The sequence below is a fragment of the Cryptomeria japonica genome, chromosome 2, assembly GCF_030272615.1.
Source record: "Cryptomeria japonica chromosome 2, Sugi_1.0, whole genome shotgun sequence".
Lineage (NCBI taxonomy): Eukaryota > Viridiplantae > Streptophyta > Pinopsida > Cupressales > Cupressaceae > Cryptomeria > Cryptomeria japonica.
The window spans coordinates 125,489,672-125,503,708 of record NC_081406.1 but is presented as its reverse complement, the minus strand read 5'-3'; positions in this window follow the sequence as shown (position 1 = coordinate 125,503,708).

Below are 14,037 nucleotides of genomic sequence, written 5' to 3'. Positions count from 1 at the left end.
TATATAGTGGGTCAATCTTGGAATCAGAGGGTAGCCTCTTATAGCAAGATGTCTCCACTTTATTTTTGTATAGCGGATCATTCTTGGAACCAGAGGGTAGTCTCTTAGAGAAAGATGTCACTACTTTTCTTTTTTATAGTAGGTCATTCTCAGAACTAGAGGGCAACCTCTTAGAGCGATATGTCGCCAATTTCTCCTCTTTTATAGTGGGATATTATTGGAACCAGAGGAAAGCCTCTTAGAGAAATATTTTGCCACTTTTTCTTTTATACAATGGGATATTCTTGGAACCAAAAGACAACCTCTTAAAGCAAGATGTCGCTACTTTTCTTTTATACGGTGGGATATTCTCGGAACTAGAGGGTAGCCTCTTAGAAAGAGATGTAGATACTTTTGTGACATTTGTACTATACATCTTATACAGGTTGTAGAATACTCAGCCATAGACTCCTATGAGGTATTTCTAACCTCACTTGCACACATGTGCACGAGGTTGAGTGGAAATAACAGTGGTCTCACCCTCCTCCCTTACATGGATCGCCTAGACAAAATCTGGGGGCTAGTTTTCCATGTCCTTTTTTATCCATTGATCACCTAATTCTAGGGGCAAGATGTCCATGGTTCTCTTCATTTGCATTTTTTCTCATAGATCACCCAAGTGTTTATTCATGTCCTCTTTCTCCTTCCTCTCATGAGCTCATAGTTTTTCTATTGATAGTTCATGGATGATGTCATCTTTTCTCTTTTATGTGATTATTTGTGTTTATGTGATGGAATTTTTCTTTGTGTTTCAGTTAGCTATTTGAGACATTTGTATCGAGGTCTCTTCGGCTAGCTGATGTATGGTCCTATGTTTTGTTTTGGTCATGTGTGTTTTGTGCTTTTTCTTGTTTTGTTTGTCTTGTTCTTTTTGTTTTGTGTCCTCTTTAATATGTTTGATTGGGTTGAGATCCTAAGATTAGGGGCTTTGTTCCTCAACATTAGCGATGTCTTATACAACTTGTGGTATTCCTCAGCATCTCTCATCTTCATCTCTCTCTCTTCTACTTTACTGGCAATATTGGCGTAAGTCATACTCCTACTAAAGTGGGAGCTAAATATAGTATCATAAAATTGTGACCCTCACAATTTCAACCACATATTAGGCCCTCACCTATGTGATTGCATCTCTCTACTTGATTGAGACCCCTCTCTGCACCTTCATTTTGAACTTCTCCAATCTCAGCCTTGATGACACCTCAGGATCCTGTCCATGTTAGCAATTGACACTCATTGGATTCATTTTATTGTCATTGATGGCAACAAGATCAGATAGAAAGCAACATGACTTGATGGAAGTCACAAACCGGCACTAGGAGGCATATACCAGTAGATACTGGCATTGAAAGCATTCAGGGCTATACCGGCATTGGCACCAACACCAGCACCCGACATCAATATAAGGAAGTCAACATCAAGAAACACTTATTTTAGTAAATCATTTTGTAATTATTGTCGAGGCCAACATTAATATTCTTTGTAAATGCATTGTAAGCCGACATAAGGCATATCATATGTAATAGGTATATAAGTTAGTCTGCTAGGTCATTTTTAAATAGTAGAAGGTGATATATGATGTGAATGAGAAAATGATACAATAGGTGAATAAGTAGCAGAACTGTGATGCAAATTATATGTATGGAGATCATTTTTGTATGTGAACATTGTATCAGACAATGATCTATAGATATCTAGGAAATAACTCTTGGAGGAGAAGTAATACTAGTATTAGTTCAAGACTGTGAACCAATATAGAGCAGAATCAGAACCGAAACTCTATCTAGCATAGAAGATGCACTCTCGAGTTCATTTTTAGTAATTTACTTTGGCAAAAATATTGTAGTCAGTGAGGCTCTTTAGTGATGAGCAGTATGCTCTAGACAATATCCCTTCCTTGGAAGTGCAGGCCCCTGTATTATGTAATATCATTTCATATAGCTAGTGAACTGATATTGTGGGTTACAAATCCCACCATGGTTTTTCCTCATTGATGTTTTCCATGTATAAAATTCTGTGTTATGGTGTTCATTTATGTGGATGGTTTATTTGCTTCATGTTATATGCTTATTTGTTTACTGATAGATACATGCATGGTTTAGAAAGTTAAAATTATTGATTCTGACAGAACACTGATTCACCCCCCCCCCCCCCCTCTCAGTGTTTTCTGATCCCAACAATTGGTATCAGAGCCTGGTACCTCAGAAGAAGTTTAACAGCTTGAGGAAGATCCTGAAACTGGAAGCTTTGAAAATGACTATGATAAAGCAATTTGAGATGGCTCTTGAGGATTATTATGCTCAAAGAATGAAGAACTTGAAATTGCAAGAAGAGATGCATTATGCAAATGAATTCATTTCTATTCTGCAAGAAAGGTTGTCATATGCTCAAGACAAAAGAAAAGAACTTATACAACAACCGGATAATGAGGAGAAGAATGCTTTTAAGGAACAATGTGAGACACTAAGTCAAGCAAATATGCTCATGAAGAATGAAATGCAAGATCTGACCATGAGGTTGTCAAAAGATATTGAGGACAGAAAGAAGGAAGATAGTCTTACTTTATCTTTGAAGAACAAGTTTGATGTTCATGTGGAAGATTGACTCATGAGAATAATCTGTTGAGAACTAATTTGGCACACTACCAGAACAATGAAAAAGAACCTGAAAGGAAAATAACTACTCTGAGAGATGATCTAACTACTGCAAGCGAGTATAAAGAAAATTTTAGGATTAGTGTTGCACAATTGGATGACTTACTGAAAAGACAAAGACAGATTGATGATTCTAGAGGACTTGGATCTGTACAAGGTGAAATCTCTAGTGCTACTAATGGAGATCAGTCGACCGGTATGCAGAACTCATCAGAACAGAGGAAACCATTAAGGCAATCTATTGCTTATAAATTCAATGGTAGATGTTTTGCTTGCAATAAATTTGGGTATATGGCTAAACAATGTAGAAATAAGGAAAATCAAAACTACAATTCTATTCTCGATCAATACACAAATTGCAAAAAATATGGTCATAAATCAGAAGGCTGCAGAATGAATGTTAAATGTCATGCATGTAGAAATTTTGCACATTCTGCTAATCATTGTAGGTCAATAAATAATAGCAATACCGAATATGCCAAAGCAATTCTGAATAGCAATGTTACATGTTATGCATGCAACAAAATAGGTCATATTGCTAAATATTGTAGAAGCAAGACTCAACTGGCTAATAATGATAAAGGCAATGAGAAAGGGAAGCAGAAGGTAGATGAAATACAATAAGATCATACCAAGAGATGGGTTAGAAAATCTGAAGAACAAAGTGGAGATGGATCTATACCGATATATCCACTAGTAGAACAGGGTAATCCTCCACCAGCAAGAAATTCCACCGATAACTAAGGCATAAACCTTAGGGGTTCGCAAAGTCACTGCTAAATTTTTCATATTACCCCGGAAGAGATCTAAGAGATTTGGAAAGAAATATGGAGAACTATGTTCATCATCGATGAAGGTTACCCCAACACTTAACTGTGAAACTGGCATCCATAGGATTGTTGGTGAAGCATTAATAACAGAAAATTAGGGTTTTATTCACTGATAAAAGAAGCTAAGTGAATTTATTTTCACTCACCGAGCATTCAAGCAATCAGAGCAAAGTAAAGGTGAACAAAGAGCGAGCAAAGCATTGAGAAAGGATTTCAAGCAGTTATCTGAAGCACTCAAATATTTCACTGGCATTCACTCGGGTATTTTCTGAAATGGCATCTGGATCTTCCACTCCTACTTTTATTGGAAATATGACAATCATCAAAGTTAAGGATAGGTTAAGGCCAGTCTTTAAGGAGGTTCCCAAAATTGCCAAAAAAGAAGACTCTGCAGGAGCGTTTTAGGGTTCTTGAAGGAGTAATGTATGTTGAAGATGTAAGGGCATACATTCACTGCACTCTTAAGGATTTGAGTACCAAAGACATAAAAATCATGTATCAATCAATGATACTGGGAGACACTGGAAACATTAAACCAGAATTCAAGGCAATTGAGGATTTAGGGTTAACTGGTATTCTGTACATACCGGAATTCAAGGATGAAATGATCATATACATTATGAGCAGGGTTCACAATGAATTCATTTGGCTAGACAAACCTCACATGATTACAAAGGAAGCTATTCGAGTTTTCACTGGCTTACCTAGGGTTGGACAAGAAGCTACTAAGAAAATTTCCAACACAGAGGTCGAAAAACTCACTAGTGCTACATCCGATAGCTGAAAAATGAGGGTAAGCACAATAATTGACTCAGACATAAAATTTGCAAGCATGATCATAGGATATAAGGTAACTCAATCAAATAGCTTAAATTATGTTGCAAGTTCATCCATTCATGTCGCATATCAAATATTAAGAAATAATGTGAAGTATGACTTATGTGAATGGATGAGGAGTGAGTTAATGTTAAACCTTTAAAAGATCAAAGGAACCAAAAAAGGCACATTCAAATATGGAAACTTAATTGTCTGTTTAATGTTTTATTTCCTGAATGAGCTATCCAGTTTAGGAAAGAAGCAATGGTCTCATGACATACTGATAGGTATGCAAACCAAAATGGCTATCACCGGTCTTGGTACCGATAGGGATGAGAAGCTTTGGGACTACTTCAAGAAATTTTAGGAGAACATGAGGAAAAGGGAAAGAATCTCTAAGAAAATTGTGGAGAAGTATTCCACTGACATATGTTTCACAGTGAAAACTAATGAAACACTCATGGAAGCAGTTGAACACAGACAAATCTAGATAACTGAGTTTGGATATGAGGTAGATGATAGTATTTTTGAGCTTTATACAAAGATGTTGTTAGATGCCCCATTAGATGATAAGATGGGACACTTTGGTACAGCTAGAGAAAAGGCTCTTGAAGTGAAAACAGGTTTCAATAGAAAAAGAAGAGAGAAGAAAATTGAGGAAATGTCTGCATATGTACATGATGTGCTACGTAAGATAGACACTTAGCTAGGTTCCAAATCTAAACATGGAGTCAAACCGGCAAAGGTTGCTACTGAAGAAGTGAAGAAGCCGCAAGTTCACATTTCCCTAATCACTTTTGACTCTGACCCTACGGATAATGAGCCTCTACCTTTCAGAAGGGTGCAAAGGAAGGATGTGGTAAAACCATTGGTAGAGAGAAAAAAGTCAAAACCAAGGAGGAGACTTTTCAGAAAGGCAGCTCAGCCCACTGCACCTCCACCACCGGTAAGGAAGCCTATGCAGAAGAGGAAACTAGTCACACCGGAAACAACAACCAAAAAGAAGAACGGTGATGATACCAGATCTGGTAATAAAACAATGAACTGTGCTGAAATTATTGATGAAGTGACAAAAGATGGGATATTAAAGAATATATCAAAATATTATAAAGTTTTTGAAGAGGGTGAGCAAAATGAGTTAGAGGAAGCTATTTTATTGTATATAGATATCTATAAGAAGGCATTAGTTGAAATTTTGAAAGAAATACCTTTATCTCTATACAATAAACTTGAAGCTAGGAGACTTGATGCTATCAAGAGGGATAAGAAAATCAAGGAAGTCGCACTTTTGGAGCAATGTGGCACTATAAATAATGAAGAGATGAAAAGATGTATAGGAACTACTTATAGGACAATTTTCAGTAGTAAAAACCAACTAATAAGTCTTATGATGGGTAGAGTGAATGAGGTGGTAAATGAGACAAGTAAGGGGTGGACAAAATTCTTTCAAAAAAACCCAAAGTTTCTCACATCTCAGGAAGAATTTGCAAAGGCAACATCCCCTACAATTCCTAACAAATCAAAAGGAAATGAAATTTTATGTAGTTCTACTCCAATTTTGACACAATCACAACTAGCTGTAACTAAAGGCACACAACCACAACCAATAGTCATAGAGAGTGTTCATGACACTGGAAACACTGTGGATAATACTCCACCTGCTGTAACCAAGACTGCACCAAGTGGTGAAGCCACCGATACAAAAGAGGTTGAGATGGACAAGGTTAAATCAACTAAGTCCATACTGGCAGGCAAAATAGATTCACCAGCAAGAATCTTGGCAATTGATACTTCTCAGGTTGAGAAGAAATCAATCTATAAATTAAGTCCAACATAACTAATGATGATGGCCACTCAGAAATTGTTAAAGGAAGGAACTATAGAGAAAGGGTTAATTGATCAATCGGTCTATGTATTACACATAATAATGCTTGACTATCAGATAGAGAATGGAGCAAGCCCTTCTGGTAAGCTCAAAGCTTTAATAGAACACATATCAAATAACTATCAATCCTTGAGATAGATTGCAGACTGACAGGCTTTGGACAGTTTCTCTGTTGCAAAGAGATCAACTTTGGATCAGCTGATAGAAACTGAGAAGAAGAAGATAGAGGAAAAACTTATCTCTATTGTGTTTTGTTTGAAACAATACACCAATATTTACTGAGTATGTTGTAATACAGGAAGTCTAACAGCCAATCTAGATGACAGATTGAAAGAATTATATGACAAAATGGCTACTATTGCTAATTCTTTTGATGGGCTAACTACATTTGTTGATGGACAAATTTTGTCCTTGGAGAACCACGTTTTTTCTGTTGAGAAAGAAAAAGATAAAATATTGAGGAGAGCAAGAAATTTAAAAGAACTGATGAGTCCAAGACTTGACTCTTTGGGTGTTCACAAGAGAGAATGTATTGACATGCTAACCAAGCCCACACCGATAGATACCCAGGAGAAGGAATCACTTCCCCACTTACTCAATGGACTTGCATTGGTATCAGACACTTTCAAATCAAGCTGGGAAACATATCTTCAGCTGCTGCAAAAGGAATACCCATAAATTCTGAAGATGACTAAGCTAGAATGACTATAACCGCATTCTTTCATTTTTTTATTCTTTCATCGGTCTTTGGCATTAATGTCAAAGGGGGAGTATGTACATATGTGAAAAATATCAAAGAATATGTTATCAGTTGAAGTGTGTTTCTCAGGGGGAGCACACCAACAGGGAATCCATTTTTCACATGAGTGTTGCCATCAATGCCAAAGGGGGAGATTGTTGGCAATTGATACTCATTGGATTTATTTATTGTCATTGATGGCAACAAGATCAGATAGAAGGCAACATGACATGATAGAAGTCACAAATTGGCACTAGGAGGCATATACAGGTAGATACCAACATTGAAAGCATTCAAGGCTACATTGGAACTAACACTGACACCGACACCCAACATCAGTACAAGGAAGCCGACATCAAGAAAGATTTATTTTAGTAAATCATTTTGTAATTATTGTCGAGGCCGACATTGAATATTCTTTGTAAATGCATTGTAAGTTGACATAAGGCATATCATATGTAATAGGTATATAAGTTAGTCTACTAGGTCAATTTTAAATAGTAGAAGGTGATATATGATGGAAATGAGAAAATGATGTAATGGGTGAATAAGTATAGCAAAATTGTGATGTGAATTATATGTATGGAGATCATTTTTTTATGCTAACATTGTATAATGCAATGATCTATAGATATCTAGGAAAGCACTCTTGGAGGAGAGGTAATACTGGTATTAGTTCAAGACTGTGAACCGGTACAGAGTAAAACCAAAACCAGAACTATATCTAGCATAGCAGATGCACTCTTGAGTTCATTTTTACTAATTTACTTTAGCAGAAAGCTTGTAGTTAGTGAGGCTCTATAGTGATGAGCAGTATGCTCTAGGCAGTATGCCTTCTTGCAAGTGCAGGCCTCTATATTATGTAATATATTTTCATATGGCTAGTGAACTAATATTGTGGGTTACAAATCCCACCGTGGTTTTTCCTCATTGAGGTTTTCCACATATAAATTTTGTGTGTTATGGTGCTCATTTATGTGGATGTTTTATTAGCTTCTTGTTATATTCTTATTTCTTTACCGATACATATATGCATGGTTTAGAAAGTTAAAATTGTTGATTCCAACAGAACACCGCCCCCCCTCTCAGTGTTCTCTAATCCCAACAGTCTAGGCCCTAAGATAGGGCAAGAAAGGGGTGTGGCGCCCCTGTCCCCCTTCGACAGGGGTGTGGTGCCCTTGTCCTCCCTCTTAGAGTGGCCCTAAGATGGGTTTATCCGACACTTGAGCATAATTTACTCTTCGGGGACTGAAACTTTCCTTTGTTAGCCTTTGGTGGGATGAAAATTAATCCTCTTAGGCATGTATCAAAGGATATTTAAATCCCTCATTTGATACATAGAAGAATATAAGAGAAATCCAAGTGGAAGGTCTTCATTATTGTCATCAAGCATTCAAGTCTTCAAGCATCCATCAAGTTCTCTTCTTCATGTGTCTTCTTCATTCATCCATTAGAGCAACATTACAACATTTATTTGTAAGCATGCGTGTGTGTAAGGGTTTTGTCATGTTAGATTCCATTTCATACAATATTTATGATTACATTCAAGAAGCAAAGCAACAATCATCAATCAATTGCAGATCTACAAGGTATACATTTCCATTATTTACATTTAAGCATTTGCAATTAATTTATTTCAAGGTTGATTCCTCAACTAGGGTTTGACTGAGGCAAACCCCTATCCACAACCCTTTTCCCCTTATTTTGTGTGCGTAGGTTGCAGGTGGGTAGCTACAATTGCAGTTTTGGATTTCATTTGTAGAGACGAAAAAACCATTTTCGATGCATGGATTTTTCGGACAACCAAGTACACTTTCAACCTGGTCTCGACAACTTTTCTCCAAATTTATAGGGCAAATCCATATCAGTCTAAATATCTCATATCTGAAGTTATAGCACGATCCTAAATCGGTAACTCCCTATTTCATCCACTTTTGTCTCCTTTTTCTACATGGTCAACAAGCCAACCCTTCCATTTACAAAAGAGTATAAATCACATTCCAACCCTTGCAATCCACTTAGTATTAACATCCTTATTCTCCTTGGATTTGTATCTAGTTGATTAAAGCCCCTCTTTTGAATGTAAAGTATCTCCCAAGTGAAAATCATCCTAGTGACTTCCTTTCTCTCTCCTAGGTGGGGAGTCACTAGGGTTCAATTTTCCACTTTATAGAAGTATCTTTGAGATATGGAAGATCAATATGGAGGATTTATTCATAGATAAAGATATATATATTTTAGGAGATAGATCCAAACAACTATAATAACATGAGATGATTAATTACTATATTTTATTAAGTGAAAATAGGTTTTGAGGGGGACCCAAAACCCTATACAACAGGTTTTGAGGGAACCCAAAATCCTCAATTTTTGCATGGTTCTAGAACTTGCTTACAAAATATTACACCTATAAACAACACATGCAACTAATAGCCAACCCACAACCAACCATCAAATGCTAAACATTAAGAACGGGCTAGATAAAATAGAAGGTCGAAGCGAGCAAACTAATACTCAAGCAATCATGAATAAAGGCTTTTTCTAGGCTCCCTTAACCTTAACACTATTTTTTAACAAGGCTCCCTAGACCTTAATCTTTAGTAACAAAAAGATATTACAAAGTAAGATTACTAAAATAATGGGTTTTGAAATGGGTCCCACAAGCTTCAACTGAAACAAAAACACAATTCCATAGAGAACCCAAACCTCAACCTTTTCCTAGGTTTCCACCTTTATAGGAGAAGAATAATGAAGAAGGAAGAAAGCATCAACAACACCAATCCAACTAGCCATAAACATAGAAGCTGAATCTCTCCAACTGCAAATTCCAGCCTTTCCCATAATGTAAATCTCATCCTCTATAGGAGATGCCACCATGTCCATAGAATATACGAAAAAGGATGAAAGAAGTAGAGAGAATCCAACCTTGGTCACACCCACAAGAAGGATCTCCACATCAATAGGAAAAAACTCTACCTTAGTACAAGTAATATTGTGGAGGACTAGAATAAAAGCAAAATGAGCTCACAAAACAAGAATGACACCCATAAACCATAGATCTCCCTCTAAAAGGACAAGGAAAAATAACTCTTCAAAACCAAAATGGCCCCTTCAGCAAAAACAAAGAGCCCCAACCAAAATAGCTCCAAGAGAAAAGGAGCCCAGTAGCTTAAGCTTGAGGAAATGGACACTATTTCCACCAAGAACAACAAAACTAGGTATGGAAAGAAAAGCATAAAGGAAAACCATACCCCACAAATTTATTGAAATAGATTTTTACAACGAAAAATGGGTTACAATAATGTAGATCTTTTAAAGATATTCATTTTTTGAAAAGGCTCAACTAGCTTCCTGGGTGAAAAGTTATGAACTCTAAAAATCGAGCACCCACTTCAAGAATATAAGAGCATCTATGACATATCTGAGAGTTGTAAGGGGGAGATATACATGTTCACCAATAATATTTACCAACCTATGGTGTGCCATTATAATTATAATAAAACCACCTTTAGAGGGTTTTTATAAAAGAAATTAGAGTGCCCATGTAAGGGGGGTAACTGTTAAATCTTATGCTAGGTATAAGGAATATTCCATATTTAGCATGAGTATTTTTTTGGAATTTGGGTGCCACTCTCAGGTGGTATTAGCTTGCAATTTTATTGATTTCCCTTTGGTAGTTTCATTTATTAGTTTCTCTATTTATTGTGTGCTTGGAAAGGAGTTTCATATATCATATTTTGTAGGTATTGTTATGTATTTGGTATTACTCTAAATATGAGTGTTGTCATTATCCTCTGTGAAGGTTCCTTATCTAGATTGCATTGTGACTGATAGTGTTATTGATTATTGGATTTTTTTTATAGTTTGGTGGATGTGTTTTTTTCTAAAAAGGATCTTCTAAGGACATGTCATTTAATTATGGTGGTTTCTCTATTTATAGTATGCTTAGGATGGAGTTTCATATAGCATATTTTGTAAGTATTGTTATGTTGTTGGTAGTACTCTAAATATGACTGTTGGCATCATCTTATATGAAGGTTCCTTGTCTAGATTGTATTGTGGTTGATATTGTTGTTGATGAATATACTCTTTAGAGTTTTGTGGATGTGGTTTTTCTCAAAAGGATTTTCTAAGGACACACTATTGTATTATGTTGAATGATTTTTATTGTACTTTTTGCTTTCTACAAATTATTATCTAGATCATGTTTTATATCCATCTCTCCTCTTAGATTAGTATAAGAAGCATCTCAATACCTTGGTTTCCCTTTAATATGTATATTCATACTGCTTGTAAATCATCAAACTGAAATGGGATTCTATTGATGGCTACTTTAATACTCTAGAATGAGAAAGGATTTGTAAATTCTATATGATAAAATGAGATGTCTAGATGAAATCATTGAATGTCTTTAAATACTAGTGCATATCATCATTTTTTTTTAAACATGTGCTTAATTAGTCTAAGAAAAGAAAATCAAGAGAATCAATTGACAAAATTCAAATTTTAAAATTTGACAAGAAAGAAAACAAATTTGTAACTATGAAAATGTTTTTAGGTTGATAAATAATTAGAACTTAAAAACTATATGAAAGTAAATACAAGAATAAATCTAAAAAGATGTATAAATAAAGTGAATGTATAAATGTGTGTATATAAAAACTCAATATACAAAACTTCACTATCATAAATTTATACTATCATTTATAATTATTACACTTTAGGCACAAGAGTGCTTAGCTACCTTTCCTCTTTCTAGTGAGTGGCCCTCACACCAACTACCATTATTTGGTTTGAATCTAGAATTCTACCCTCAACATAAACTATTATGGATCAAAACTGTTCATCCACCTTTATTGTTGACATGCTCTTGGTCAAGAGGCTAAGTGTCTCCTAACCTACCATCATTGTCATCTCGAATCACACACGAGATTTCCTATCCTAGAACATTGAAGTGTTCTCTGGTGAGAAACTCCCAGTTAAAGACTTTGTGCATGGCGTCCACCTAAACAAGAATGCATGATGGATGAACAGTGGCACTAAACCCCATAGCCACGTGAGTGAAGAGACTTAGCCAAAAACATTATAATGAAGCAGCAGAGCCTCTGACCTTTTCTGCAGCTCACCCCAAGGACAGACAGACTCACAAGCATGCCTAAGCAACGTGGGGGGTCTTGCATATTATATATATACTTTCCTTGGCTCAAGTCAGCCCTCTTTTCAATTCCCTTGCACCCAAATTGGCTCATAGCATACATAAAGCAAAGGTAAAGAGAAATAAATATTAGAGAAGACAGCAGTGTCAATTTGGAGCATCCAATAAATTTGGATGATAGTGGGAAAAATTTGTACAGGCGCACTTTGACAAAATCACAATCGTCTCATCGGATGCCATCACCATGTGTTGACAATGGACATAGATCATTGAGATTGGTAGTACATCTTTTCCAAACCAAAAAATCTTGCATATTATATTTCATGCCAACAACTGGTAATCATGGCCTTGCTTTTATTCAACTCTTACCCGTGACTGTACCTGGTTATGTAGGAAATCGGTGATTCGTCCACTGCTTTTTCGAATGTCCTTAATATTCTTTCTGCCCAGATTTTTATATTTGCCAGTCTTTTACTCTGTTCTTCCTCTTATCTACAGCCAGATTCTTCATATCTACGGTAGATCGTCAAATTTGTATGCTTTTAAAACATCTGGAACGTCAATTCGTACTGGATTGCGATAATGCTTCTAAATATTAGTTCTATAAAATATAATAATTCTTGCGTCAGTGATAATTTTTAATCAATATATCGTAATTCTTGCGTCAATTATAATCATAGATAGAATCGAATTTAAATTTGGTGACCATGTATATGTCTTTCACGGCTGGTAGACTGTTATACTTGTCTCTCTTCTAGTTTTATGGTTAAAATAATAAAATAAATAAATAAATGGATACCCGTCTATATTATTGTCCCTGTTTTCTGGATTGAATTGTGTAGAATTATTTGCATCAATGTTTTGGATCATGTTCCGTAATCTACCAGGAGAATCAAGGAGATTTAGAAAGCACTCACAATAATCTTCATGGACTGTAGAAATTTAAAGAATTTAAGTGTCTATATTACATATTTAGATAAAAAACGAGGTGGATGGAAAAAGTCACACTCTTAAAATCTATGTGGGGCATCAAAACAAAGTGCTGAAACAAAAAACATAAAACAGGTCACTAAGCAGTTAGACCATAAGTAGGAGGGAGATATGTCATCTGGTTTGCCCCATCTCTTGGTGGGATTTGAGGTAACCATTGGAATATCTCATCCATCATTATTATTATTAACATTTTCTTCTTGATTTTCATTAGCAACCACTTGAGCAAGAGAGAAGGCAAGAGCTAAATGAGAAAATTTGTTGGCATCAAACTAACTAGAATGTCTTCCACTAGTACTTGGTAGAGAGGGAAAGTGCTTTCTAATAGGCCATGACCAGCTTACTAAGCACGATCCCTTCTCATAGAAGGAGGACACGCCTAAGAGTGAGCCTCTTTGCCATAGGCAGAATGGCTACAGCCACAACAACCTCAAGTAGGTGAGAGTTACAAGTACCCTAGCCACAACACAAAGAGCATTGCCTTGGTGATCTAATAGCACTTATAAATGAGTCACCTCAAGAGTAAGTGTATTTGCTTGTACTTGAATCTGCAATAACACATTATTATAAATCATAGCTTTAACATAAATTCAAAATTGATGATCAATAGAAAAAAAATAAAAATAGTAGAATTTCTATAAATCACCACCCTAAAAGCATGTCAAAATTGAATGAATGTATGAGATATGTGAGTTTAATCCCTAATAAGACCATATGGCAAGAAAAAGGCTTATATATCAACAACTTGAAGAAGTCATATATCTAAGACCAAACATTTTGAGCTCTGGGATAAAAACATAAAATATATTTGAGAGACTCTTTATGCCCACAGAAAGGGCATCGAGGATTAGGTCAAAATGGGATAATTTGGAACCAATGGGGAAGCCTTGAAATTAAGACACTGGGTAAATTGAAACAATTTAGGCTTCACA